The sequence below is a fragment of the Ambystoma mexicanum genome, chromosome 1p (genome assembly GCF_040938575.1).
Source record: "Ambystoma mexicanum isolate Mex_15411 chromosome 1p, UKY_AmexF1_1, whole genome shotgun sequence".
NCBI classification, from domain to species: Eukaryota; Metazoa; Chordata; class Amphibia; order Caudata; family Ambystomatidae; genus Ambystoma; species Ambystoma mexicanum.
The window spans coordinates 155,410,466-155,437,830 of NC_090921.1; the positions used below are offsets into that span (position 1 = coordinate 155,410,466).

At 46.9% G+C, this 27,365-nt stretch overlaps 1 protein-coding gene across 4 annotated transcripts in view; it reads right to left on the reverse strand.

Moving 5' to 3' along the window:
• Nucleotides 1-27,365, reverse strand: part of LOC138567454 (protein phosphatase inhibitor 2-like) — a 2,745,435-nt gene that overhangs the window by 2,181,860 nt on the left and 536,210 nt on the right. The window lies entirely within an intron of this gene.

A 27,365-nucleotide genomic window follows, 5' to 3' on the forward strand; every position in this document is an offset into this window, starting at 1 on the left:
GGAGGGGGTATGTAAGTGGCAATTCCTTATAGACCTGAAACAAGACCCTATTTTGGCCATATCGATACAGAACAAAATGGAGATGTACTTTGCAGATAATGACACCCAAGGCGTTTCTGAGGGGACATTTAATAGCGTTGAAGGCAAAGTGGATTGTGGGAAGAGGAACTGGAAGCAAGAGCATGGGAGAGCTTGCTGAGATAGCAAAAGGCTTCTCCAGGAACCTTCACAGGGCGCTGAAACACGTGCAAGATCCATTAGAAACATACTGGACGTATCAAGCAGAAAAGGCGCAACTATTTACAAAACAACACTATTATGTGAAAGCTAACAAAGCAAACACATTATTAGCTAGACAATTAAAAGAGAAAATCCGATCCTGCACAATATTGAAATTGAATAATAACATAGGGGGCTACGAAACTACAAATGAGGGGATAGTGAAGTGTTTAGCAAATACTATACTACATTGTACGATTACGACAACCCTGCTACCAACAATATAGAGGCATGAATAAGGTTCCCTTAACCAGTATAACACATGAGCAGGAAATTCTGGAAGGAGTGGTGAGTGAGGCTATACAATCACTGCCAAAGATTATAAGTACCAATGGTTATCCCGCAAGTTTCAACAAAGAATATTGCAGCACCTTAGTGCCACGCCTAACTATGCTGTTCAACTCACATTCCGAAAGGAGGGTACGATCACTAACCCGATGCATGAGGCCAAACAGGTGGTGTTTCCAAAAGCAGGTAAAGATCCATCGTCACCGGGCTCATATAGGCCTATAGCGCTGATCAACACAGATGCCAAAATATATACAAAAATATTAGCAACCAGGTTTTCAAACCTTTTTGCCTAAACTAATAAGACCCGATCAACCAGGATTTATAACACAAAGACAAGCACATGATAATATCCGCTGAGTATGCCATCTGATGGAAAAAACTGTGCTAACGCACACACCTGCGCTTTTGGTATCACTGTACACAGAGAAGGCATTCGACAGGGTCGAATGGCCCTTCCTGTTCAGCACTATGGAACATATGGGGTTCGGTAAGGGGTTTCTCCAGATGGTGAGAGCAAATTACCATTCTCCACAGATTAGAACAGCGGTAAATGGGGCCCTCTCTTACAATATAGCAATAAAATGTGGTGCCAGTAGGGATGACCCTTGTCTCCTCTAGTGTATGCCATTTACTTAGAACCTCTATAGGCCTGGCTCCGAGATTCGGAACAGGTTAAAGGTATAGAGATGGAGATGGAAGAAACAAGGCAATGGCATTCGCAGATGACATGCTTATAGCAATTACCAAACCGGAATCGTCATTGCCAGCATTGATGACCAATCTAGATGGCGCGGCGTCAGGGCTAAAAATTAATAGGACAAAATCAGAAATGGTGAATCTGTCGGTTAACCCAGAGACAGTGGAATATTTGAGGCTCCCTACGCAGTTATCAGAGAAGGGTATAACATATCTGGGAGTAGTTCTTACGAAATCACCAGAACAAATGTACGGGGGAAACTACCCGCAATTACTAGCCAGGGCGAAATCGGGCTTACTTAAATGGAACCGACTTGCGATATAATGGCTAGGGAGAATGACGGTAATTAAAATGGTGCTCCTCCCAAATATATTATATTTCTTTCAGGCCCTTCCAGTTTGCATCCCCAAAACATTTTTTAGCTCACTCACAAAGCTCATATCAGTGTAAATGTAGCAAAACAAGCCGGATAGAATAGCAATGTCCATCCTCACAGCTGCAAGAGACCAGGTGGTCTGGGACTCCCCCACTTTCACAGATAATATGAAGCAGAGCAATTAGGGGTTATCAAGGAATGGTTTGCAGGTGAAGGATGTAAGATATGGGCGCGACAAGACAGAGCAGTCGCAGGTCTACTTTGGTTAGATGAGGATCACAGACCTCCCAATATCAAGATTAGCAAAATAGTGGGGCTTGCGATTGAGGTGTGGGAGACAGCAATCAAAGGAAACATTCTATCCACATCCCCCTCCCCATTTTCCCCGCTGTTTTGGAATCCGGAATACACCCCCCCCCACTTGGCTGGAATCCGGAGGCTTTAGGGCTTGGAGGGAAGCGGTGTGCTTGGAAATACAAGACATACTTCAGGGTCATACTAGGGGCGTGGCAAGCTGCCATGGAGTGAGGCAGCAAGGAAAGGGAGCTCTTGCCGGATCCTACAAATGATCCTTGGTAGCGTCCGATTCTGACAATAAAACGCAAGGAAATTTCTCTCAGAACCTGAGGATCGTCCCTGGAAAGTCCAGGCACAAACAGCAGAGGATCCGAGAAGCTACAGCCTTCCGAAAATTAAAGTGTGACCAAACAAGATGGCGACCAGCATCGCAGGGACACCAGCTGCCTGAGCCTGCGGTTGTGATTGGAGGAAGCAGAGAAGGAGATCGGCAGACGTGACCTAGAAGAGGGAGGTGAGGAGCGAACAGTAGCGAGGCACAGCGGGTCAGAGAAAGCCAGGGAACGGGACCTCGCTAACGTGGGGCGCGATTAAGAGCTGAGGCAGGCCAGCAGCGGGAACCCCGAGAAGACTGCGGTAAGGACACACTGAGGTGGAGGCTAGCAAGCAGCAGTGAGAGCAAGGGAGGTGAGCTTACTACAATGGAGCAGAAGGCCTGAGGGACACAACCTATGCGGACGGAGGGAGAAGCCAAACAACAGTGTAGATGGAAACGGGGCCCAGGGAGTGAGCAACAGGCCGTAAGGACGGCCAGAGAAGAGCAAGCACCCTGAGGCGAAAAAACACAGAGAAAGGGCTAACTGTCATGATGCCTGCCCCCGGAAGACCAGACCAGGCCCAGCAGCTCCAGAAGCAGGCATCATGCCACTTGGAGCATGCCCAAAAGCCCCAGTTAGGGGCTGTTTGGGTGCAGTCCTGGCACCTATGGCGCCAGGCTCATAAAGATAAAGTCAGTCCTGGCGCCATGGGCGCCAGGCTCATTATTGATAACTTACCTGAAGCAGACCATGCTGCATACTCACCTGAGGCAGACCATGCTGCATGAAGACTCAAGCCAAATGAGGCTTAGGAGGGACTATTTTACTGAAGGGACTATTTTGTTACTTGGGTGGGGCTGTGGAAGAATACTTACCTGGATCTTCTTCCAAGGCTATTTAAACCACGCCCAGACAGCCACACGTGTTTCGTGTTATTCTGCTTGCTGCAGCGTAACGCTCACCGTGTTTTCAGCAGCTCCAGTCTTCAGCCACGCCCGCTTCAGTCCTGGGACTCCTGAAATAAGAAGAAAAGAAGGATAAAGGTTAGAACAGGAGTTTTAACTTTAATCCTTACCTGAACCCTGATCCATTTCGCCACGGAGCTGAAAGACAGAAGTCTTTGAAGCATCGCTTTGCATTCCTACGGCGCCGCGCTGAACTCACCTGCTTGGCGGTACTTCAGCATTCCATCACGCTCTCTCCATCTCGCGGCCGCCCTCCGACACCTAAGGAGACAAAGACAGCAAGGTGAGCAAGGGGACTCTCTAAAGCTATTCAAGCTACCCCCAAGGACTTACCTGATTTACCACGGGAGGTACTCACCTCATCTCGGGTCGGCGCAGTCAACTCTGCTTCATCGCCGTACCACGGCCCCTAAGGGGAGAAAGCAAAGACAATACCAGTTACCCCCCACAAAACTTACCTGAATCTTACCAATTGCCATTTGGAAATCTTCGAGTGGATTAATCGGCAACCTGCAAGGAATCGGACAGAGTGAAGATCAGACATTTGAACTCTTATGAACAATTGGACTTTAGAGTCAATACTGAAACTCACCAATTCCTCTACGCCAGTGAAGTAACTGGTCATCAACGCGCCCCTGCGGTCGACGCAGGATGGAGAGCTCATCCTTCCAAACCATCAGGTGAGACTAAGGAGGGGACATCAAGAGTGATCTGTGGGAAGACAGCGGGAGTGGGGAAGGTGGGTTGACACTCAATTCCATGGGTGGTTAATTCCTCTTCTCCTTTGCAGAAGAATATTCTTGCGAGCCAGACAAACTAGGCTGAGCGGGCCAGTCCAGTCAGTCATCTCGGCGCTACACGTCACGCTGGTGGAAACAACAGCGGCCCAGTTCCGGTCGACACCCCCGTGGGAACCAGGTGAGCATAACACTAACACCAATGAAAACTGTGACTGCCCCTACAGAGAGGAGAGGTAGCACAGGAAGGAACACAAACACTCACACCAGCCTGAGGCAAGGCGCCAGCACCGGTGGGGGCGGCTGTGCTTACCGAGGCCTGACAGACGGACCAAGGCCTGAAAGACAGCAAGTAACATTAGATACAGGGCTCAGACCCCAATACAAGGCCTGAAAAAGTGCGGAGACAGGAACGGAGGCAAGGTGCAGGCGGGGGCAGAGAAACAGACATCCCAGTCTAGGCTGGAACACGAACAAACTGCCAAAAAAAGGGGACCCACTCACAAAATAGCCAGTGGTTCCAACGGGATAATCCCCCCTAAGGGCACCGGAACCCTGTATTAAGGAGGCATTGGTGAGGTGCGCTGGGCACACCGAACACCCACATTGCATTGCAGGCCACGGGGGCAAAGTCCCAAATGTCGGATAAGGCAAGGAGAACAAAGAAAAGCAAATGATGATGGAAACATATGCCCAGAAAGGGGACAACGAGGTGTCCCCACCATCAGCTAGCAGCAGTGGCACAGGAAATCCACAGGTCAGCCAGCAAGAAGAAGGCCCGAACTTGGCAGCAATAGCAGCTCTGAAAACAGCACTCGAGCATAAGACAGACGCTGTAATAGTGGATGTGGAGCTACTGCGCCAGGACATCTGCGAGTTAGCAGACCGGATTGGCACAGCAGAAGAGAGAGTGCAGGAGAACACTACCAACATAGCCAGTACAGAAACACAGATGGCGGAGGTATTAGAGAGAGTGTAGACACTAGAACGTTGTGTGGAGGATGCTGAGGGGAGAGCCAGAAGAAACAACATCAGAATACTGGGCCTCCCAAAAGGAGAGGAAGGCAAGGATCTGACAAGCTATGTGGCAAACATCTTGCTGCAGAAGATAGGGCCTGACACGCTGACCCAAGGATTCATGGTTGAAAGAGCACACAGATCCCTGGCTAGGGAGGATAGCTCAGCGGCAACATGCTCGCCTTGGAAGCAAGACGACACGAAGCAACACATGTACCTCTGGGTATCAAGCGCGTTATAAATAACCTATCATATCATATCATAGAACACCACCGCCCAGAGCACCCCCGAGGCCTGTAATAGCAAGAATTGTGAACTTTAAAGACCGGGAAAGAATCCTGACCTTCGAGAGAAGGAGGTACGATCATACTTAACTTCTCCAAACTAGCAATCTACCCAGACTACACGGTCCAGGTGCAAAAGCAAACAGTAATGTATGGAAGGACTAAAGAGAGACTAAGGAAGTCCAATCTACGATACATGTTAATATACCCAGCCAAGTTAAAATTCCTACATAATGGCAGATTGCACTTTCTTGAGAACACGCAGGAGGCACATTCCTGGATGGACGAGCAAGGACTACCACAACTGCCGGGTTGGAACAATGAAAGACCCTGCAGCATAAGTCCTGCAGTACAGTGAAGGAGATCAAGAAGCTACCTGAGAGTACAATGGAGAGGCACAAATGATGACATTTGATACGCTGGAGGCGGGAGCCAAACGCGTGTGTCGTCGGACTGCAACACCAGCATCCAGACATCGACCTCCATGGGCAGCAATAGGACTCCGCCATTCAGGACCTAGATGCCTGTAGGATGCATCGAGCTGCTGCACGTCACCCAAGAGAGGGGAAGGGGAAGCGGGAGAAGCGGCTGCGCCAGAGCATACAGTATGCATCTAGGCAAGTTATCCAAAGTTCACACAAGGTTATTGTTGGCAGTTGGTTTTTGGAGTTGGGTGGGTGGGCAAATGACCTGAACAAATGGTCAACACATGGGGGTTGGGGAGGTTACTAGTAGTCGAAACTGTTACACGTGTGATGTTAAAGGATGCAAAAGACGCACCGACACCAATGAGACACCAAAATGCAGTGACGGGAGAGCAATTATAAAAGGGAGAAGGATGGGTAAACGGGAGGACTGGGCAGTGGAAAGATACAGCCTTACAAGATCACTCGAGATGGAAGTTAACGGCCTGGGGGTGGTCACCCGGAATGTCAGGGGACTGAAGAACTACATAAAGAGCTTAGGGGTACATGCATACTTGGAAAAGGAAGGTGGCTCCTGCAGTCCCTTTCCAACTCCTGGACTTCAAGAAAGACGAGGAGGGCAGGTTGGTGGTGGTGCATGGTATGCTAGAAAACAGGGGAGTATGCCTGCTAAACACATATGACACATGTCATAGATAGCACAAATCACCTGGGCAGAGACTTTGCATTGGCCTCCCTAGAAGTGATCAAGACTTTTGACTCGGTCAGGTGGGACTGGCTATAAGGGACTCTGGAGAGATTTGGGCTGGGCAATGCCTTTATGAAATGGGTGAGGTTAATGTACACAGCACCCAGGGCTAGAGTGTGGACAGGGAAACAGATCTTGGGGGCATGAGATGTGAGAAAAGGCACTAAGCAGAGTTGCCCGCTGTCGCCAATGCTATACATTCTAGCCCTGGCGCCGCTTGCAGCCTGAGAACACAATATGAGGAAGCCGGAATAGAGGTAGACGCGGTGGCGCACACAGTGTCCCTCTATGTGGACAACATGCTACTACTGTATGTTAGCTATCCTGAGGATAACCTACCGCACTTACTGGATATAGCAAACCAGTTTGCCAGGCTCTCGTGCATCGGATTATCCTGGAAAAATCTAGCTTGTTCTCGCTAGGGAGACTAAGAGGACTAGATAGAGACCAATTGCCAAAACTGTGGCTGAGATGGACAGAGAAATCCTTTAGATATCTGGGGATTGACGTGTGGCATGACCCAGCCTTGGCAGACACGAACAATAAGCAGAGAGCCTTTGAGGGGCTGAAAAGATCAGTGCGGTTCTGGGAGAAACTGTCCCTTGGAGTACCAGGCAGAGCAGTATTGTTGGAAATGGTGTCACTCCTGTGCATCCTGTACCACGTTGTTAACGTGCCTTATGCCATACCCAGGAGATTCTTTAGGTGGCTAGAAGGGTTAACGCATCGATTCCTATGGAGAAAGGGGAGAAATAGAATAGCCCTAAGCACGCTACAAAGGGACTACAGCAATGGGGCCGAATGAGAGTGTCCAACTTTGAGGCTACAAAGGGACTACAGCAATGGGGCCGAATGAGAGTGTCCAACTTTGAGCTGTACTATCTGGCTGGACAACTGCAGTTTGAAACGAATTGGCTCGGTGATGAGGCGACCCTAGACACCCAGCTACTGCAGCCAATGATAAAACACCACATAAAACTTCATCTACAAAACCCCTTTGAGGCGAGACTTTACTTCACTTACCAAGTCTCATGAAACAAATGAAAAAACATCACAATAACAACTATCGACAGAGAAGAACAAGTTACTTCTTACCTTGTAACGTTCTTTCGACGGGATGTTCCTCCGACGTATTCCTCATCTTAGATATCTCCTTCCAGCTCTGCTGGCCTCGGAAAGTTTTTCTCTAGAGGGCGCTGCGCGTCGACGTCCCTCGAGTCGATGTCCCTCGACAGCCGCCGTCTCGACGTTCGACGTCATCCTGCCTATAAAGGCCACGCGCAGCATCCATTGCTCAGTTCCGTTTTGTAGCCCACAGTATTACTGTCTGGACTAGACTAATCACCCTGAAGGAGCGTAAGCTGCAACAACAAGGGAAGTAGAACTGCGGGGATGGATGGGAGGGTCAATGAGGAATACGTCGGAGGAACATCCCGTCGAAAGAACGTTACAAGGTAAGAAGTAACTTGTTCTTCGAAGGGATTGTGTCCTCCGACGTATTCCTCATCTTAGATAGGCTCCCATAGCAGTATTCTATATTCGGAGGAGGGAGTACTGACTTCACGCTGTCTTCTATTGATGAATAGAATGCAGTACAGCCCTTCCAAACCTAGTCTCTTGACTGGAGGAGGAATCCAGATTGTAAAAACGTGTAAAGGTATGGACAGACGACCATGTAGCGGCCGCACATATGTCTTTAACCGGCACGCCTCTTTTGAGGGCCGATGAAGCTGCAATACCTCTGGTCGAATGAGCCCTAAGATGTTGAGGGGGCTCTTTCCCTGCCAGTTTATAACATTCCAGAATGGCTAGAATAATCCATCTGGAAATGGTCTGCTTAGTTATTGGTAACCCCAGCTTGTGACCTGTGTAACCTACAAACAGCTGGTCTGCCTGTCTTATCCTGGCTAGTCTACTAATGTAAAAACAAAAAGCCCTCCTAGGGTCTAGTCTGTGTAACCTCTCTTCCTCTTTCCCCGGGTGAGGAGGAGGATAGAAAGATGGTAGGGTAATCTTCTGAGTGATATGGAATTCAGAAACCACCTTTGGGAGGAAATTAGGCTTCACTTGCAGGACAACTTTGTCTTTGTGAAAGATTGTATGAGGGGGTTTACAAGAAAGAGCTTGTAATTCGCTCACCCTTCTAGCTGATGTAAGTGCTATTAATAAAACAGTTTTAAGGGTAAGGAATCTTAACGAACAAGAATGGAGAGGTTCGAAAGGTGTACCCATCAGGAAAGTTAGTACTAAGTTTAAATCCCATAGGGGAACTTGGAAAGGTCTTGGGTGATAAACATTGGTTAACCCCTTTAGAAACTGTATTACCAAGGGTAATTTGAAATAGGATGGTTCTTCCGCAGTACGCTTAAAGATGGATAGCACTGCGAGATAGCCCTTAATGGTGCCAACTTGAAGGCCTGAATTTGCCAAATATAGTAGGAAGGACAAAACCATTGGTGTACCACAAGAAAATGGGTCAATATTCTGTTCTCTACACCAGCTGCAAAATCTGTTCCAACGGCAGCGGTATAAAGACTTTGTTGCTGGCCTCCTTGCCGAAAGCAACACCTCCATAACATCATCAGGGAGGTCCCAATCCTTGTACCTCAGCCGTTCAGAAGCCAAGCGTGAAGGTTGAGGGTTTTGATGTCTGGATGGAGAACCTGACCTCCCTTCTGTGAGAGTAGGTTCTCTCTGAGTGGAAGTCGAATTGGAGGGCAGATGGACAAGTCTAGAAGGTCCGGGTACCACGTTCTCCTGGCCCAATCCGGGGCAATTAGGATCATGGTTCGCCAGAATCTTCTCAACCTCCTGATCATTTGAGGAATGACAGGGACCGGTGGGAACGCGTACAGAAGCGGAAACTCCCAGTCCACTATGAACGCGTCTCCCAGAGCTCCTCTCGAAGGAAATTCCCTTGAGCAGAATAGGTTGCATTTCCTGTTTAGGCGAACAGATCTACCTGAGGGGTTCCCCAAAGGGCGAAGATCTCTTGAAGGACTTCCTGAGCTAGCTCCCACTCGTGGGAGACTGTGTTCTGCCTGCTCAGAGCGTCCGCTGTCAAGTTCTTCTCTCCGGCTAGGTGAACTGCCGATAGAGAGATTCCTTCTTGGATTGCCCAAAACCAGAGCTGCATCGCCTCTCTGCACAGGGGTAGTGATCCTACGCCTCCTCTTTTGTTGAGGTAATGCATGGCCACCGTGTTGTCCGTCATTATCAGGACGTTCTTCCCTTGTACAGCTGGCAGGAAAGCCTTCAGCGCAAGTCTGATGGCTCTCAGCTCTAACAGGTTGATGTGTAGTCTGGACTCCGATGGAGACCAACGACCGCTGATGGTCAAGTCGTTGGCGTGGGCTCCCCACCCCGTGAGTGAGGCATCCGTGACTACCGTTATCTCCGGCCAGGGTTGCCAAAACTGTTCTCCTTTCAGAATGTTCTCCTGACAGGCCCACCACTGAAGGTCTCGAGCCACCCTGCCGGGAACCTGAAGAATATCTGTCATTCTCCCTGAGAATTGTGACCACTGAGTCCTCAGTGCCCACTGGAGGGATCTCATTCTCAGGCGAGCCTCTGGCACAAGGAAAATGCAGCATGCCATGAGGCCTAGCAACCTCAAAAAGTCGAAGGCTGGGAGACGTTGGGCATGCTGGAACTTGGTAACCATCTGTAGAATATCTTGAGCCCTCACCTCTGGTGGCGAGGCTTTTCCCAGGGAAGTATCCAGGATCGCTCCTATGAACTGGAGTCTCTGCGATGGTATAATTTGTGACTTCTTTAAATTGAGGGAGAAGCCCAGTCTGTGAAGGAAGTGGCACACATGATTTAGCTGGATCTGAGCTTGCTCCGGAGAAACAGCCCTGATCAGCCAATCGTCCAGGTAGGGGTAGACGTGAATCCCTTCCCTCCTTAGACTTGCAGCCACTACCGACATTAACTTGGTGAAGACCCTCGGGGCGGAGGTCAGCCCAAATGGCAGCACTCGAAATTGATAGTGAGAGTTGCCAATTGCGAACCTCAGGTATTTCCTGTGTTTGAGATGGATAGGCACATGGAAATAAGCGTCCTGAAGGTCCAGAGATACCAACCAGTCCTGGAACTGAAGGGCCTGGAGGATCTGAGAAAGGGTGACCATCTTGAATTTGTCTTTTCTGAGGAATTTGTTCAATTCTCGCAAGTCCAAGATGGGTCTCAGTCCTCCGTCTTTCTTCAGAATGAGAAAGTAAGGGGAGTACCAGCCCTTGTTCCTCTCCGCTACAGGTACCGGTTCTATGGCACCTTTCTCTAGCAGGTCCAAAATTTCCTGCAAGAGGAGCGGATCTGGAGCTTTCTGAGAGCTGATCCCCGGTGGATGACTCTGAGGTATACGTAGGAAAGGCAGGCAGTAACCTTGGGCGACTGTTTCCAATGCCCAAGCATCTGACGTGATAGCCTGCCATACCGTCAGATGTTGAGTCAACCTGCCTCCTACAGGTGTCCTGTGAGGGGAGTCCTCAGAGTGGTTTTGGGGCGGCTGATGCAGATGCCGATGGTAAAGAGGCACCTGCTGTTGCTGCGGCTTTAGAATATCTACCCCGTCCACCTCGGGTAGTTCTTCTTTGACCCCTTTGAGCCGGTCGTCCTCTACCTCTTCTGAATGCGGAGTAGAAGCGAAAGGACTTGCCCCTCGCAGAGGTTCCTGTGGGACGAAAAGGAGTCTGACGGATTGCAGCTCCTAGGGATTTTGCTGCAGCTTTAGAAGTTTGCAGTTTCTCTAAACTGTCATCCGCCTTTTTCCCGAACAAAGAAGAGCCATCGAATGGCATGTTCAAGAGCCTGGCTTGCACATCTGGGGCAAAACCCGACTTTCTCAACCAAGCGAATCTCCTGGTTGATGTACTTGCCGCCATTGCTCTGCTGATACTGTCAGCCGAATCAATGCCCGTCTGGAGGGATTCGCACATAGCGTCTTTACCGTCCTGTATAATATTCAGGAACGCATCCCTTTCTTCTCCCTCCGGGATGCAGTCAGCCGCTGTAGAAGCACACTCCCAAAGTGTATGGCTGAACCTAGCAAGGGTGCAAGTAGCATTAACAGACTTTAACGCCATGCTACATGCTGAAAAGACTTTATTTGCCATAGCATCATATTTTTTATCGTCCCTGTCTTGTGGGACTGTAGGATAAGCCGTCTTGACATCGGTAGAGGATGCTGCTTGTACCACCAGACTTTCTGGGGATGGGTGTTTAGACAGAAACTCTGGGTCTGTGGAAGATACCCTATACTTTGTAGACAGTTTTTTATTTACTGCTGGTATTACATCTGGGGTTTCCCAGTTTGTCATGATCTTTCTCTGAAGAGCTTTATGAAAGGGCACCACAGGATCCTCTTGTGGGCCTTTGTCAAGAATATCCGTGAGGTCATCTTGTTGGAAAGATTGTGAAGGTGCAGACCACCCCATGAACTCTGTAATCCTGGCCATTAAGGCTCTGTAGGGGGTTTCAGCATGCTCCCCCGGGTCTGGCTTAGCAAACTCCACCTCAGGGGAAGTGTCTAACCCACTTGCCTCATGTAAAGAATCATGAAGATCCTTTAATCTGCGCTCTTCAGAGGAAAATTCCTCTCTAACTGGGGTTACAGGTCCCTGTAACTCAAATGTGTCTTGTTCAGACAAATCACCCTCTTCTAAAATTGAGGATATAGTTCTCAATTGTTCTGAACTCATAAAGGGAGTAAATCCCATTTCCAAGGCAGAGGGTGCCGAACTTGTCATTATTGGCCTCGAAAGCGTCGATTTCGTCGACGCCGACGTCGAAGGCTTCGAGCATGGCGTCGAAAACAGAGGCGGAGGCCTCGAGGACCTCGACAGAATTGGAATTCTACTCGACAATACCGAAGCCATCGACGTCGAGGGCCTGGGGATAGTCACTGGATGTGTGGTAACCGTGACTTTTCTTGGCGTCGACGCCGGTGTCGAGGCTGGCGTCGAGTCGACAGACCCGTGTGTCGAAGGTCTCCTCGACAACGGCGTCGAAGACATCGACCTCGACGTCGACGGGACCTTCGTCGACGGCGTCGATGGAACCTTCGAGGAAGGTTTGGAGGTCATAGTCCTGCTCGAGGGTTCGAAACGCGCTCGAGAGGTTTCTTTCGCCGGGTACTGCGACTCGCGGCGTTTTTGACCTTCGGGTCTTTCGACCAGAGCATCTCTCTCGGCAGTCTTCGAGGGGGTCGAGGCCGCTTTCTCGAAGACGCTTATCATATTCTTTCGGAATTCCTCCCATTCAGCCCGGGAACTATGTTTCGTGGGGCAAGGGATTCTTTTTGGCGAAACAGAGGAAGAGGAAGACGGAGAAGGGGATCTTCGACGTCTCCTCTTCGAGTGCTTCGATCTCGAGGAGTGATGAGACCCACTCCGAGACCTGGAGCGCGAATGGTGACGAGGAGACGAATGTCTCGACTTCGTCGACGAAGAAGAAGCTTTAAAAGTCTTACCTTTCTCCAGCTTCCCCCTACGCTCCTTCAGAGCCTTAGCTGTCATGGACATACAGTCCTCGCACTCCGAACAAATGTGTTCAGCTCCCAAGCACCACAGACAAATTCTGTGAGGATCGGTCAACGACATCTTTTTCCCACAATCTCGACATTTTTTGAAGCCGGATCGAGGAGTTGTCGGTTCCGACGAGGAAGCCATCGAGTACGGATCGAATAACTCGAGGTAAATAGGATTAATCTGACTAAGAACTGAGCAACGGTATTCCGAGCCACCAAGTAAGCGCGGAAAAACGGAACTGAGCAACGGACGCTGCGCGCGGCCTTTATAGGCAGGATGACGTCGAACGTCGAGACGGCGGCTGTCGAGGAACATCGACTCGAGGGACGTCGACGCGCAGCGCCCTCTAGAGAAAAAATTTTCCGAGGCCAGCAGAGCTGGAAGGAGATATCTAAGATGAGGAATACGTCGGAGGACACAATCCCTTCGAAGAACAAGTTACTTCTTACCTTGTAACATTCTTTGGACAGGATTTCCTCCGACATATTCCTTATCTTGATAAGATTACATTCCAGCTTGCTGGCCTCGGAATTTTTTTCAGTAGAGGGCGCTGCGCGTCGACGTCCCTCGAGCTGGTGTCCCTCGACAGCCACCGTCTCGGCGCCGACGTCACAGTGCGTATAAATAGACTTGCGCAGCGTCCGTTGTTCAGTTCCGTTTTGAAGCTTGAAAATGTAGCTGTGCATGAAATGGTTATTGACCTTGAAGGAGCGTAAGCTGCAACTACAAGGGAAGTTTTACTGCGGGGATGGATGGGAGGGGCGATAAGGAATACGTCGGAGGAACATCCCATCGAAAGAACGTTACAAGGTAAGAAGTAACTTGTTCTTCGAAGGGATTGTGTCCTCCGACATATTCCTTATCTTGAGAGACTCCCATAGCAGTGGTGCACAAACCGAGGTGGGAGTAAAATTGGAATATTTCTCTTCAAGAATGTACAGAATGTAACACAGCTTTGCCAAATCTTGTCTCCTGGCTAGAGGAGGAATCCAGATTGTAGAATTTTTTAAAGGTATGTGCGGACGACCATGTGGCAGCTGCACATATGTCCCGAATCGGTACCCCTCTTTGGAGGGCCGAAGAGGCTGCGATACCCCTGATTGAATGAGCCCTAAGATCTTGAGGGGGCTCTTTCCTTGCCAATTTGTAGCATTCTAGAATGGCTAATATAATCCATCTTGAAATGGTCTGTTTTGTGATTGGCAGTCCTAATTTGTGTCCTGCATAACCTATAAACAGCTGGTCTGCTTGCCTTATCCTAGCGAGTCTGCCGATATAAAAGCTCAAGGCACGCCTTGGATCCAGCCTATGTAGCCTCTCTTCCTCTTTCCCTGGATGGGGAGGAGGATAGAATGAAGGTAAGGTTATCTTATGAATGATGTGTAATTCAGAGACCACCTTTGGGAGGAAATTAGGCTTCACTTGTAAGACAACCTTGTCTTTGTGAAAAATAGCATGAGGAGGTTTGCAAGATAGAGCTTGTAATTCGCTCACTCTTCTAGCAGATGTTAAAGCCACTAGTAGGACAGTTTTAAGGGTGAGAAATCTTAATGAACAAGAATGGAGTGGTTCAAAAGGAGTACCCATTAGGAAGTTTAAGACTAGATTTAAATCCCATAAGGGAACTTGGAAAGGCTTTAGGGGATAAACATTAGTTAATCCCTTCAGGAATTGAATCACTAGGGGTAGTTTGAAATATGATGGCGCCTCCGCAGTGCGCTTGAAGATTGACAACACTGCGAGGTAGCCTTTGATCGTACCAACTTGGATACTTGAATTTGCCAAATAGAGCAAAATAGATAACACCATTGGTATACTGCATGAAAAGGGATCGATATTCTCTTCTCTACACCAGCTGCAAAATCTGTTTCTTTGTTGCTGGCCTCCTGGCCGAAAGCAACACCTCCATGACGTCATCTGGAAGGTCCCAATCCTTGTATCTCAACCTTTCAGAAACCAAGCTTGAAGGTTGAGCGTTCTGATGTCTGGATGGAGAACCTGACCTCCCTTCTGCGAAAGAAGGTCCTCTCTTTGCGGAAGACGAATCGGAGGACAGATGGACATGTCCAGAAGGTCCGGGTAGCACGTTCTCCTGGCCCAATCCGGGGCAATTAGGAACATGGATTTCCGGAATCTTCTCAACCTCCTGATCATTTGAGGAATGGCAGGGAGTGGTGGAAACACGTACAGAAGTGGAAACTCCCAGTCCACTACGAACGCGTCCACTAGAGCTCCTCTGGGGGGGAAATTCCCTTGGACAAAACTGATCGCACTTCCTGTTGATGCTGGTGGTGAACAGATCCACTTGAGGGGTTCCCTAAAGGGTGAAGATCTCCTGAAGGACTTCCTGAGCTAGCTCCCACTCGTGGGAGACTGTGCTCTGCCTGCTCAGAGCGTCCGCTGTCAAGTTCTTCTCTCCGGCTAGGTGAACTGCCGATAGAGAGATTCCTTCCTGAATTGCGCAAAACCAGAGCTGCATTGCCTCTCTGCACAGTGGCAGTGACCCTACGCCTCCTCTTTTGTTGAGGTAGGGCATGGCCACTGTATTGTCCATCATTATCAGGACATTCTTTCCCTGTACTGATGGAAGAAAAGCTTTCAGCGCTAGTCTGATTGCTCTCTGCTCCAATAGGTTGATGTGTAGTCTGGACTCCGATGGAGACCAACGACCGCTGATGGTCAAGTCGTTGGTATGGGCTCCCCACCCCATGAGTGAGACATCTGTGACTACTGTTATCTCCAACCATGGTTGCCAAAACTGTTCCCCTTTCAAGATGTTCTCCCGACAGGCCCACCACTGAAGGTCTCGAGCTATTCTGTCTGGGATTTGAAGGAGATCTGACATTCTCCCTGCGAACTGCGACCATTGGGTTCTTAGAGCCCACTGGAGGGATCTCATTCTCAGGCGAGCCTCTGGCACTAGGAAGATGCAGGATGCCATGAGGCCCAGCAACCTCAAAAAGTCGAAGGCTGTTAGACGTTGGGCATTTTGAAACTTGGTGACCATCTGTAGAATATCTTGAGCCCTCACCTCTGGTGGTGAGGTTTTTCCCAGGACTGCTCCAATAAACTGGAGTCTCTGTGACGGTATCATCTGTGACTTCTTTAAATTGAGGGAGAAGCCCAGTTTGTGAAGGAAGTGGCAGACATGATCTAGTTGGATCTGAGCTTGTTCCGAAGATACTGCTCTGGAGGGCCTGAAGGATCTGAGAAAGAGTTACCATCTTGAACTTGTCTTTCCTGAGGAATTTGTTCAATTCTCGCAAGTCCAAGATGGGTTTCATGGGTACGGCGCGGAACTGGTCTGTCTGGTGCCGTTGGCGCTATGTGCAAGGGGTCCAAAGTTATCCTTCCAAGATGGCGCCACTTCCTTAGTGCGCTGGTTCAGTTCTTCAACCTCATCGAGAGGCTGTGACTCCTCCCAGTCAGCACGGAAGAGTATTTCCGGTATCAACACCCAAGGAACAGCGCGTTGCTACGACTATCGTGAGCCACGCTCCGTGAGTAACCAGGATCCTTCTAGAAATCCCTGATTGCTCTGCAAAACCTCTTCTTCCCTCTTGCTTTCTAATCTCTATCTCATTTCCCTAGCAGCTTTCCCGTGGACAAATTCCCAGACCAGTCTTTACCGGTTCTCGCCTCAGATGTAGTCATTTCGTCTTTTGCCTTCTAGTAAGTAGTCCGCCATGCCCCGACTCTTCACTCTCATTGTATCCACCGATAAACCCATTTTTTCTCTTTCTATATTAGCAAAGGCAGATTAATTCCCAATCTGGGACTACAGTACCCAGACTCCTCTTCAACCACTGAAGTTACGTCTTCTCGTGGAAGTAATACGAACACTTCTCATTCTAGGGTAGGTACGCTACAGATACGTACCACATTCGTAGATAAGCTGAGCTATTCTGCTCTTACCTTTTCCTCGTATATCTTTAGAACAAACATTGGCGTTCCGATTACCTCTTTGCATGCGGCCGAGCGCCCGCAACCCTTGTTACCATCACCTAAAGTCCCTTAGAACTCCTCCCAAGGTACGGTCTCCCTTTCTTCCCTGCTTCTGAGTCTCTCTTATTTGTAAATTCGGAGCACTTACCTTTCTTGTTTGTATCAACAGTCGGAGGCATAAACACGGACACTGACATCCTTGATTCATTAGCGCTTCCTGTTGCTGTCTCCCGACGCTCGCTAGCCTCGGCAGCCATCTCCTGGAACCCTCAACGATCCCCAGCTACCAGGGTTTTTCCCCGACCAACGGTTTCCCTGACACCTCAACTCCACGCCTGTTTCATTAGGCTGGGAGAGGCGGATTCAGGTATTTCCCTAACATCCGCACTGTATTCGAAGACAAGGTAAGAGAGTCTACTGTTATTCTAATTGCCTACACTTGTCAAGACTACCTCTGCCTTATAGTGAAGAGCCATCTGCTCTACTTGTTAAGGAGCTGGATAGATAACGGTCTCAGTCCTCCGTCCTTCTTCGGTACTAGGAAGTAGGGGGAATACCAACCCTTGTTCCTCTCCGCTACAGGTACCGGTTCTATGGCACCTTTCTCTAGCAGGTCTAGAATCTCCTGCAGAAGGAGCGGATCTGGAAACTTCAAAGAGTTGTTCCCCGGTGGATGACTCTGAGGGGTGTGTAGGAAAGGCAGGCAGTAACTTTGGGCAACTGTCTCCAATGCCCAAGCATCTGACGTAATAGCCTGCCATTCCGCCAGATGTTGAGTTAACCTACCCCCTACTGGTGTCTTGTGGGGAGAGACCTCAGAGGGGTTTAGAGGCGGCTGACGCAGATGCCGAGGGTAAAGAGGCACCTGTTGCTGCGGCTTTTGTACCTTTAACCCGTCCACCACGGGTGAATCATTTTTGGTCCCTCTGCCTTTTCCGAATGCAGAGTAAAAGCAAAAGGACCTACCCCTCCATGAGGTTCCTGAGGGGCGATTCGGGGTCTGACGGATTGCAGCTCCAAGAGATTTCGCTGCTGCCTTAGATGTCTGTAACTTCTCCAGGCTGTCATCAGCCTTTTTACCAAACAAAGAAGTGCCGTCAAAGGGCATATTCAAAAGTCTGGCCTGTACATCTGGGGCAAATCCAGACTTTCGCAACCACGCATATCTGCGGATTGTAGTACTAGCCGCCATGGCCCTGCTGATACTGACAGCAGAATCAATGCCAGCTTGAAGGGACTCCCACATTGCATCTTTCCCATCTTTAATGATGTTTAAAAATGCCTCCCTTTCCTCTCCTTCCGGGAGACAGTCAGCCGCAGATGAAGCACACTCCCAAAGTGTATGGCCCGAATCTTGTAAGCGTGCAAATGGTGTTGATAGATTTAAGCGCCATGCTACATGCCGAAAAGACTTTTTTTGACATAGCGTCAAACCTTTTATCATCCCGGTCCTGTGGAATAGTAGGGTGATGAAGTTTCTGCTTGTACAACCAAACTCTCTGGAGTTGGAGGCTTGCTTAAATATTCAGGGTCTGAGACAGATACTCTTTATTTGGCAGATAGTTTTTTGTTAACTGCCGGGATTACTTCAGGAGTTTCCCAATTAGCAGAAATTTTTCTCTGTAGTGCAAAATGAAAGGGAACAACAGGATCTTCCTGTGGACCTTTAACTAGGATGTCAGTAAGGTCATCCTGCTGAAAGGAAGGTGAAGGTGTAGACCACCCCATGAACTCTATTATTCTGGCCACTGATGGCATAGTAACTAACCAAATCCACACATGGCACAGTTTAAAGCAGGGATGCCCTCTGGCTGCTTCACTATTAAATCTGTTTACATCTGATTACGAAGAAAGCATCCACACACCAACCATAAATCCTCTTAAACTCAATGCCAAGCCAGTACCTTGTTTAATCTATGCTGACGACATAATATTCCTAGCAAAAACCCAACGAGGACTGCAAACTGCTCTAAACAACACACTAGAGTACATGGACCATAATGAACTGTCAATAAATATAACTAAAACGAAAATCATGACGCTAACCAGGAAAACACAAAAGAAAAAATCACTTCCTGTATTCTATCTCCAAAAGCAAAAATTGGAACAAGTTCTTACTTACAAATACCTAGGAATCTGGATAAAACAATCAATGAACAAACTTCCATGGACACTCCACTTGAAATCGAAAGCCAAAACCTTGGCCAGACAAGCACTAATCATACATCGAAAATTCTGCAAATTTTCTCTGAAACCGGTTCTAGAGTTTTACAAACGAAAAGTGACAGCGATACTAACATATGGAGCTGAAACTTTGATTAATATGGACCAAGCAATATGGACTCAGCTAGAGGCCATCTTCTGGCGGAAAACTCTTGCTCTCCCGCAATCGACACCTATACCACGTATACGTTAGGAGCTAGGCCTCCAAACCTTACATTCAATAGTCATGTGGAAAACCCTAGACATCTATCGAAAATTATATAGTGAACACAATATACCAGCAATGGACATTATAAGAACTTCTGAGCTAAAGTCCAATAACAAAACTCTGACAAAATGGAGAGAAGCAGTAGAGAACAGATGTCTTGAAAAGGACATTCCGCTTGACATGTTGATAAAGAGGCCACAACATGCAAAAAGCAAATAGCAAGAATGGACTGGATTGAAACCCAAAACAAAAAAGACCGATACAAATTAAACCTGAAATGTGATGGAGAATCAAGAGCACTGAACCATTTGCCACATTATCTCAATTTATTCCTGGATCGCCAAATCAGAGACAGGTTCCTCAGATTCAGATTGAACATTCTTCCCACCCGACAAATAATGGGAAAATGGAGAAAAAAAATGAACATAACAGTACCGACTGTCGATTCTGTAAAATCAGTGGCCAGACCGAAACCATCCGCCATGTCATAATGGAATGTGAAGCATTAAATCAGAATCGCCTAACATACAGCAAACGATATGCCTCTGCCCCAAACGAACTTGAAATTGAAGAACGCTGGACAGAGATTCTAATGAGCAACAATAGGAAAATGGTGACTACAATCGTCCATTTTTGGAAAGACATCACCTCTGAAGACTTCGCACTTAAATGTACCAGAGAAAAGCCCTAAATGTAACCTAAGCAAAAGAATGTACTGTAATGCAAATAAGTATAAATGTAAGGTTTAGGAAATAAACCAAATGCAATTTTAATTAAAAAAAAAAAACACCACTACCTAAACGAAGTACTATGGGTGAGGGATTTGGAGTTGAGTTATCTGGAGCCACTGGGTTACTGAAATTAGGTTGGGACATGTGGAAAAGAGCTTGGAAACTCCTGGGAACCCTGCATCCGTACTCCGGACCATTCCTATAGCAGGGATCCTAGGAACACTGGGAGATAAAAGGGATAGCAATGGTGGGTGACATCATTGAGGACCGCAAGATGCAGATATAACATGTGATACACAAGGGACAGTGCCTGACACACTTGGGGATAGCGGGAAGGATATATAAGAGATGGCCGGGCACAGAGAGAAGCCAACATAACACTGGACACCCTATATGACGTATCAGAGGGGGGACATGTAGTCTCCAGGATTTATGATCTACTACTGTAAGGGATGTGGGCTGGCAATCTGGAAGTGCGCAAGCAGTGGGAACGGGACATGGCGAGGGCCTTCACAGACACTGAATGGCAAAGAGTACTGCTGTATACCAAGAAAGTCTCCAGAAATGCCAGATTCAAACTCACCCAGACAAACGTGAATCACAGGGTGTACATAACACCACATAGAATGTCAAGCATGCATAGAGACACTGAACAGGTCTGCCCCAGATGCACCCAGGGGAAACGCGGACATGATGCATATGTTTTGCCCATGCCCGGTAATCGTTAGATTCTGGCAGAACGTAGTTGAAAGGGCAAAAGGAGGAGGGATCCTGATGCAAGCATGGACCCCTGAGTTTTGTTTGCTGGGAATGTTCCTGAGGGGAGGTAGGCGAGCTACTCACCTATAAAAAAATTAAGGACCTGATCTTCATATTGGCCAAGTGCAGGATAACAATGGCCTGGAAATCGGCTGAGGGACCCAGGATAGATGATTGGTGGGCAGACCTGAAACGCTGGTCACTGGCAGAGACATCAGTGTGGCACATAGTGCTGCAAAAGGGAATGCACAAGGGGAGCGAAGGGGTGGAGGCATGGAACGAACTGACACAGAGAATGTGTACTGCAGAGAACGACATTGAAAGCCCAGATATGTGAAATGGAGAGGGTACCTAGCAATTGTAATTAGACTCAACACTAAGGCAGAGAAGGGGTGGATGAAAAGGAGGCACTTACATAAGCTGCATTAGGGGAAGGCTGCAATGTTGAATTGAATGTAGAGTGGCATAATGCCCATGCGAAAATTTATCTGGAAATACATTGGCATAGTGAAGACACTTAGTGTTTATGTTGTTTGAAAGTCTAAATTGAAATAAAAATGTTTTTTTTTTTAAAAAGTGCTTCAGGGTCATACTATTAGAACATTTGATGAGTATAAAAGTGACCTGGGGCTGGTGGGAGGAAGATAGGTTTCGCTATAACCAAATGCGACAAATGCGGTTCAAACCGCATATAAAAGCTGCAGCTACGCAAGAACTGACGCCCTTTGAAAAATATATCACTACCCATAAAGGTTTGAAGAAACTAAACTCACAATTCTATAGATTACTAAATGAAGGTACGACATTAGTGCAATAGAAATATATAAAGAAATGGGGGACCACACTAGATAAAATTATACTCAGGAAAGACTGGGAACATCTCTGGAGTGCCATCCCCAAACCTACACGTTCCATTCAAAAGAGGGAAATGTGGTATAAAATAATGTTTCAGTGGCATTACACAGCGGAATGGCTACACCTAATGTACCCTTTGCTTTATGCTGGAGAGGGTGTGCGGTTAAAGGGGATATGGTGGGAGTGTCCAAAAATAAAGCCGTATTGGGAAGGAACGCCGTAACAAACAGATAAGATATTCGCGAGCAAAGGCCCTAAGGAGTTAGGGGTTTGGCTATGTGGTTTGTGGGATCAAAAACAAAAACAGATTTCCAAAATACAGAAACATAGCTTTATGCTCCAACTAACAGCCACGTAGCCAGTGGTGGCCCACAAATGGAAACAAAAGCAGGGGCCAATAAACTTAGACTGGCTACAAAAGGTATGGAGTTTCATAGCCATGGATAGCCATGGAGTGGGCTACCCATATGGTTCAAAGAGACCAAACCGCCTTTAAAAGCCACTGGAGAGACATGTTGGGCTACCTCAAAAGTGACTCTATGCTCCAACGGATCTTGGACATTATGTGACTACCCGCATAATACACTATGCAAAGCTAATGTGATTGCCTCGGGGTGGGGGGGTTGGGGTTGTTTGTCATTTGTTGAAAGTTGTGAAAATCAATAAAAATATTTTTTTTAAGTAAAGTAAAGGGAACATGATAAGTGTTGTCACTGGCCTAGATTCAATGTAGTCCATTCTAGCCAGGTAATAACACTCATCATGTTAGCATTGCTCTTAATGCCAAGTAAAACATGCCATGCCACATGAAGAAAGTATATACAGACTTGCACTGCTAGTCTTAATATGGCATGGCATTGGCATCAAGGAAAAAGCAAAAATAAGTGTAATTACATGGCTAGACTGACCTACATTAGTAGTGCCAGTCTGCATTTGCTTTCTTAATGTGGCATGACATTTTTTACATGGCATCAAGGGTAGTGTAACGTTATGAGTGTTATTACATGGCTAGCTTGGCATATGGTGTCAGTGTGCATTTACTTTGCTGCTATGGCACTGCATTTGTTATTTTTACTTGTGTGACAAATCCTAGAATTTCGTCGCTGCTTCCGAAGGGGGAACACCTTTCCATGAGGCCAGGGAGGTGAGGCCGCTATCCGATAGTCCCCCTGGGGTTGGATCATTTTAATTTAGTTGGCTTAGAGTGTAAGGGACAGATTTAGGATTTTGACACAGGAACTTTAACTTTGGACATTCTGACACTAGTTAGTTCATTTAAACCACGGAAACCCCTCTTAGTGTTAGGGCAAGAATGGGTTTTCTTTTCCTTTTTATCTTCTAATAAAAGTGTATAGCCAAAGCTATGACCCCTCCATGTCAGAGTCTTACTTCTGCACCTTTATATCAAGAGTAAAGCAAAATCCACAAAAACCTGTTGTTGCCAACAGGTATCCCTGGTGCATTCCGTGGGGGTTGTGAGAGGAAACCCTTTACTATGTAACTTCAAAACAATTTTAAATACTCTAAATTACACAATACGTTTTGTATGAAAGATTTTTGTTTTTTACTAACCATAAATCCATGTTTATACGCAAACGTTCATATACAAAGAGTTCAAAAACCTAAATTCATTGATCAATTTATAAAACCAAATAAGGCTCCAAATCTATGACCATCGTCATATATCTATGACTGCTTCACAACAAAAAAATGAAGTTTTTTACCAAAATACCTTTACACACAAAATGTTTTTAACACTCAAATGTTCACAACAGTTTCCCAGTATAACACTCTCTACACTTCTGTACAGTATTTTCTATGTAGATCATCCGACCCACATAAGGTTGCTGTAACTCGTGTATATAAATCTACTGTTCATTAACTAGACAATATGGTTTGTGCCTTTTTCCCAACTCTCAATGCCTGACGCGTTTCGGATATCCAAGTATCCTTCTTCAGAGGCAAATTCAATTCTGGTTTCAAAAGTGTGTTGCTAGATTGCAATCTCAATACTGTCCTCTGATTCATATTCATTTCACTCCATTCTCTTTATATATTCTTTGTGTGTCATGGCATTTTTGTATTTTGAATCAATGGTAAAAGCAAACATAAGTGTGATTACTGGGCTACCTTGGTATTGCCAGCCTGGATATACTTTATTTCAGCGCATGGCATTTTTAGCTGGCTGGGAGTCCTTATATGACAATATTGGCATATATTGGTGCAGCATCCAAGGACATGTAAAGACACAGCCAGCATGAACATATTTTATATATAGAGGCATATATTGTGGGCAAAGGCAAAATGGGAATGTGTTGGAAAATAGATTTTTCATGTGCTACCATGTAAAAGCCGATTGAAAACTGTGGCTTTTTACCCAATTTTTCCCAGAAAGTGCTTTAGAATTCACCATTTTAACCCATTATTTTAAATGTGCTCTCGGGGAAACAATCCCCCCAAACCCTTGTCTGGTCGCTCACGCTCATAGACACATGCATTTACACCCCTCTAGTTTAGAAATTCACCAGCCGACATAGAGTCTAGTGAATATTGTGGACAGACAGAAGTTTGTATTCGCTGGAAGACCTTCAAGTTGTTAGGTGTTTAAATAGGATGCAAGCTATTTAGGACCATGGGTAGCCAATGTGTGATGACTTATGCAGAATGTCTTGAAGCAAATTGCCACATCAATGGGGGGGCCATAGGAGCTCTTTGAGTCCAGGAAACATGGAGTCTCTACATTTAACACCATGGATCATTCTCATGGATCTATTTTGAATGATTTTGATTTTGCGTATGGAGAATTGTTTGGCTCCTCTGAATTGGCTATTACAGCAGTCCAAGTCTGTAAGAACCAGGACTATAGGGAGTTTGATTTTTTCGTGATATTTCTATTTAAGGTATTATTCTTCCCAGCATTTGTAATTGCAATGGGGCTTTGCATGTTTCATTGATCTGAGGGGAGAATGACACATATGGGTCAAAGATGACCCCAACATTTTCTACCCTACTGGAAGTTGGGGGCACATGGGTATAGGCTATTTTAATGAAAGCAATGAAGAATACCAGTTCATTATGAGTATTCATTATCTCAGTGCCCTCATCCAATGCCTAGTGCTATTGCGAATGCAAATCTGCATCAGTGGTCTCTAAATGGAGAAACGATGGATGTCAGTAACTCCAGCATTGCAGTGGTAGTGTTTGTTGTGGGTCTCTGAAATCAAGTTTGTGTTGCTGAAAAACTGGTGGATATTGAAGACTATTAAGTGTCACGATTTGCTCCCTTCTTCCCGCTCCCACCAATTGGGGGCATGATTTGGGGTTTATTCCCTAATAGACTGTGCTGTGGTGATTTGGGAGCGTTAAATCCTTATTTTCCAAGCTACTTCCCTTCTGGATCCATTCCAGGTTTTTGGCAGCCAGCATGCTGCTTTAATCAAATGACTATGCTTTCCAGAATGGCTGGCCCACTGCTTCATCTCCACCCTTGTTGCACAAGGTTGTGTGAAGGATAAGCAACACCTGTGGCTGCAGGTGCAGCAAGCAACACACCTGAGGCATGTGCTCGTTAAGCAGCTTTGAGCTGATCATTGGTGCAGTGTTCCTGTTTGTAACTGGTTCCTTGTTCCTGGTTCTTAGCTTAGTGTCCAGTTCCTAGTTTGTACTTTCTTGTTCCTTTTCCCTGGATTTCGAATTCAATGTGCTTAATAGTGATTTCTGCTTCCTCTCTTTTACAGGCAGCACTTCCCAGTGCTTTTCTTTTTCTGTGCAGCCCAGTTTGCATGTACTCTATATTTCTTTGACTTTGCCCTATGCTGCTGTGAAACCTTGATCCTTTTGTCTCTCCTTGTTTAAAGATTTTGCTTTTTGCCTTTTTCCCTGGATGGGGAGGAGGGGGTGCCTTTGTAATTTCATTTTCCCTGCTCCTGTTCCTTTACTTTCTTTTGGAATCTATTTCTGGTTTTCCCTTACAGTTCTCCATTTGTTTCCTTCTGATTATTAGGTGTGGTGTGATGTTGTAGCTAGCTCCGGTGTGAATGCCTATGTTGTACTCACTATTCTGTAATCACCAGTCCTACTTGCCCCTTGTCATGAGTCTTATGTATTAAGTTATACTCCCATTGCTGTTATAGCCTTTCAGGGTCCCTGTTTGATCAAAAGGGTTTGTGGTCTTCGCTGGCATTTCAGGTGGTATTTCTCGTCCTTGTGAGTATTGTCTTTACGTTACCTTATAAATACCATCAAAGGTATTAGCTCACAGATCCTGTCGTTACTTGACCTGTACGTGGGCTTGGCGCTGTCAGTACCTTTAACAGCAATTGTGGGTAAGTAGCTTGCTGACTTTCTTTCTAATCATAAGGAGCTTCTAAGTTCTTACCCCACATCCCTTTTCATATATTTGTATTATTATCACGCTCTACTTGCACATCCTGGGTTTTAGTGTACATGTGTCTTGGTTCCTGTGGACATGATGTTTGACACAAAGCTATTCACTGAATATGGCAAGGGAAATGTGATCTTGTGCACATTTCCCTTGCCATATTCACTGCCTTTGTCCACTCTTGACATAAAGATGCACCGGACACTTTAATATCAGAATGCCACTATGCTCTGTGATGACTCCTGCAGAGTCATCACTGATTCCCTGGTGGTGGTCTCCTCCCGCATGACCAGGAAAAGGCAGCCGCTACCTGATCCTGACTCTGGGGGTGGTGTCAGGAGGGAGGATCATGGGGGAGGAGATGAGTACTGGGGTGAAGTGGTAGCTCAGACGGGAGAGAAGTGGCATTCTCGCCCTTTCTGTGAGGAGGGAACCCTAATTCCAGAGTCTTTAATGGCATATTGTTGTGTAGCATCAGATGTTTATGGTTATTGTATTTTAAATGCAACAGTACTACAATGTGATTTAAAATCAATGGAAACTTCCTGGGACTTCCAGTAAGCCTCAGGTACTGCGAGGAGGAAGAGGAGCAATAAGTCCATGGGGAGGAAATGTGGCGCTAAGTGTAATGTGTAGTCTAGTTGTTACAAACCTAATCAGCTGCACAGGACATTTAAACCCACGGATCACTTGCAGCAGAGGAAAAAAAAGAGAAAGGCTGGAGAGTATGCAGAGTGGGAAAGGAGCCCTATGGCAAAGGCAATTCCAAGGAGAAGAACCACGGGGAGAAGAGGAGACATCTGCCAGCAGCAATTGCGGCATTCAGGACTGGAGAGGAGGATCTGTGATTACGCCAGGGTGAACGGTGTGCAGCAGGGCCCAGAGAGACTGTCCTGCGGAGCTGCACTGTTTCTGTCGAACAAAGGAATTTAAAGCCGATGCGGGCGGAAATTAAGCAAGACTCTGTCAAGAAGGGGAAGCCGGCCCCACGCAAGCCCAGAGTCAGTCTAGAAGCGTAGGGGGCCCCGGGGCATGCAAACACACTCAAACGTGTTTTGAAAGCATTTTTTAATACTGCCAAATAGAAATGAAAAGAGAAGGCAAACATGGTACAATTATCCTGACATGAGATGTCAGTTGGGGGAAATCTACAACCAGCATTGCCATACGCCAAAAAACACGGTGAAGAAACAAAGAGGCAAGAGTTGTGAAATTCTCCTGACTTGAAATGTCAGTTGGTGGAAACTTGGAACAAGTATTCCCAAGATAGATTGAAAGAAAGGTTGAAAGACAAGCTTGA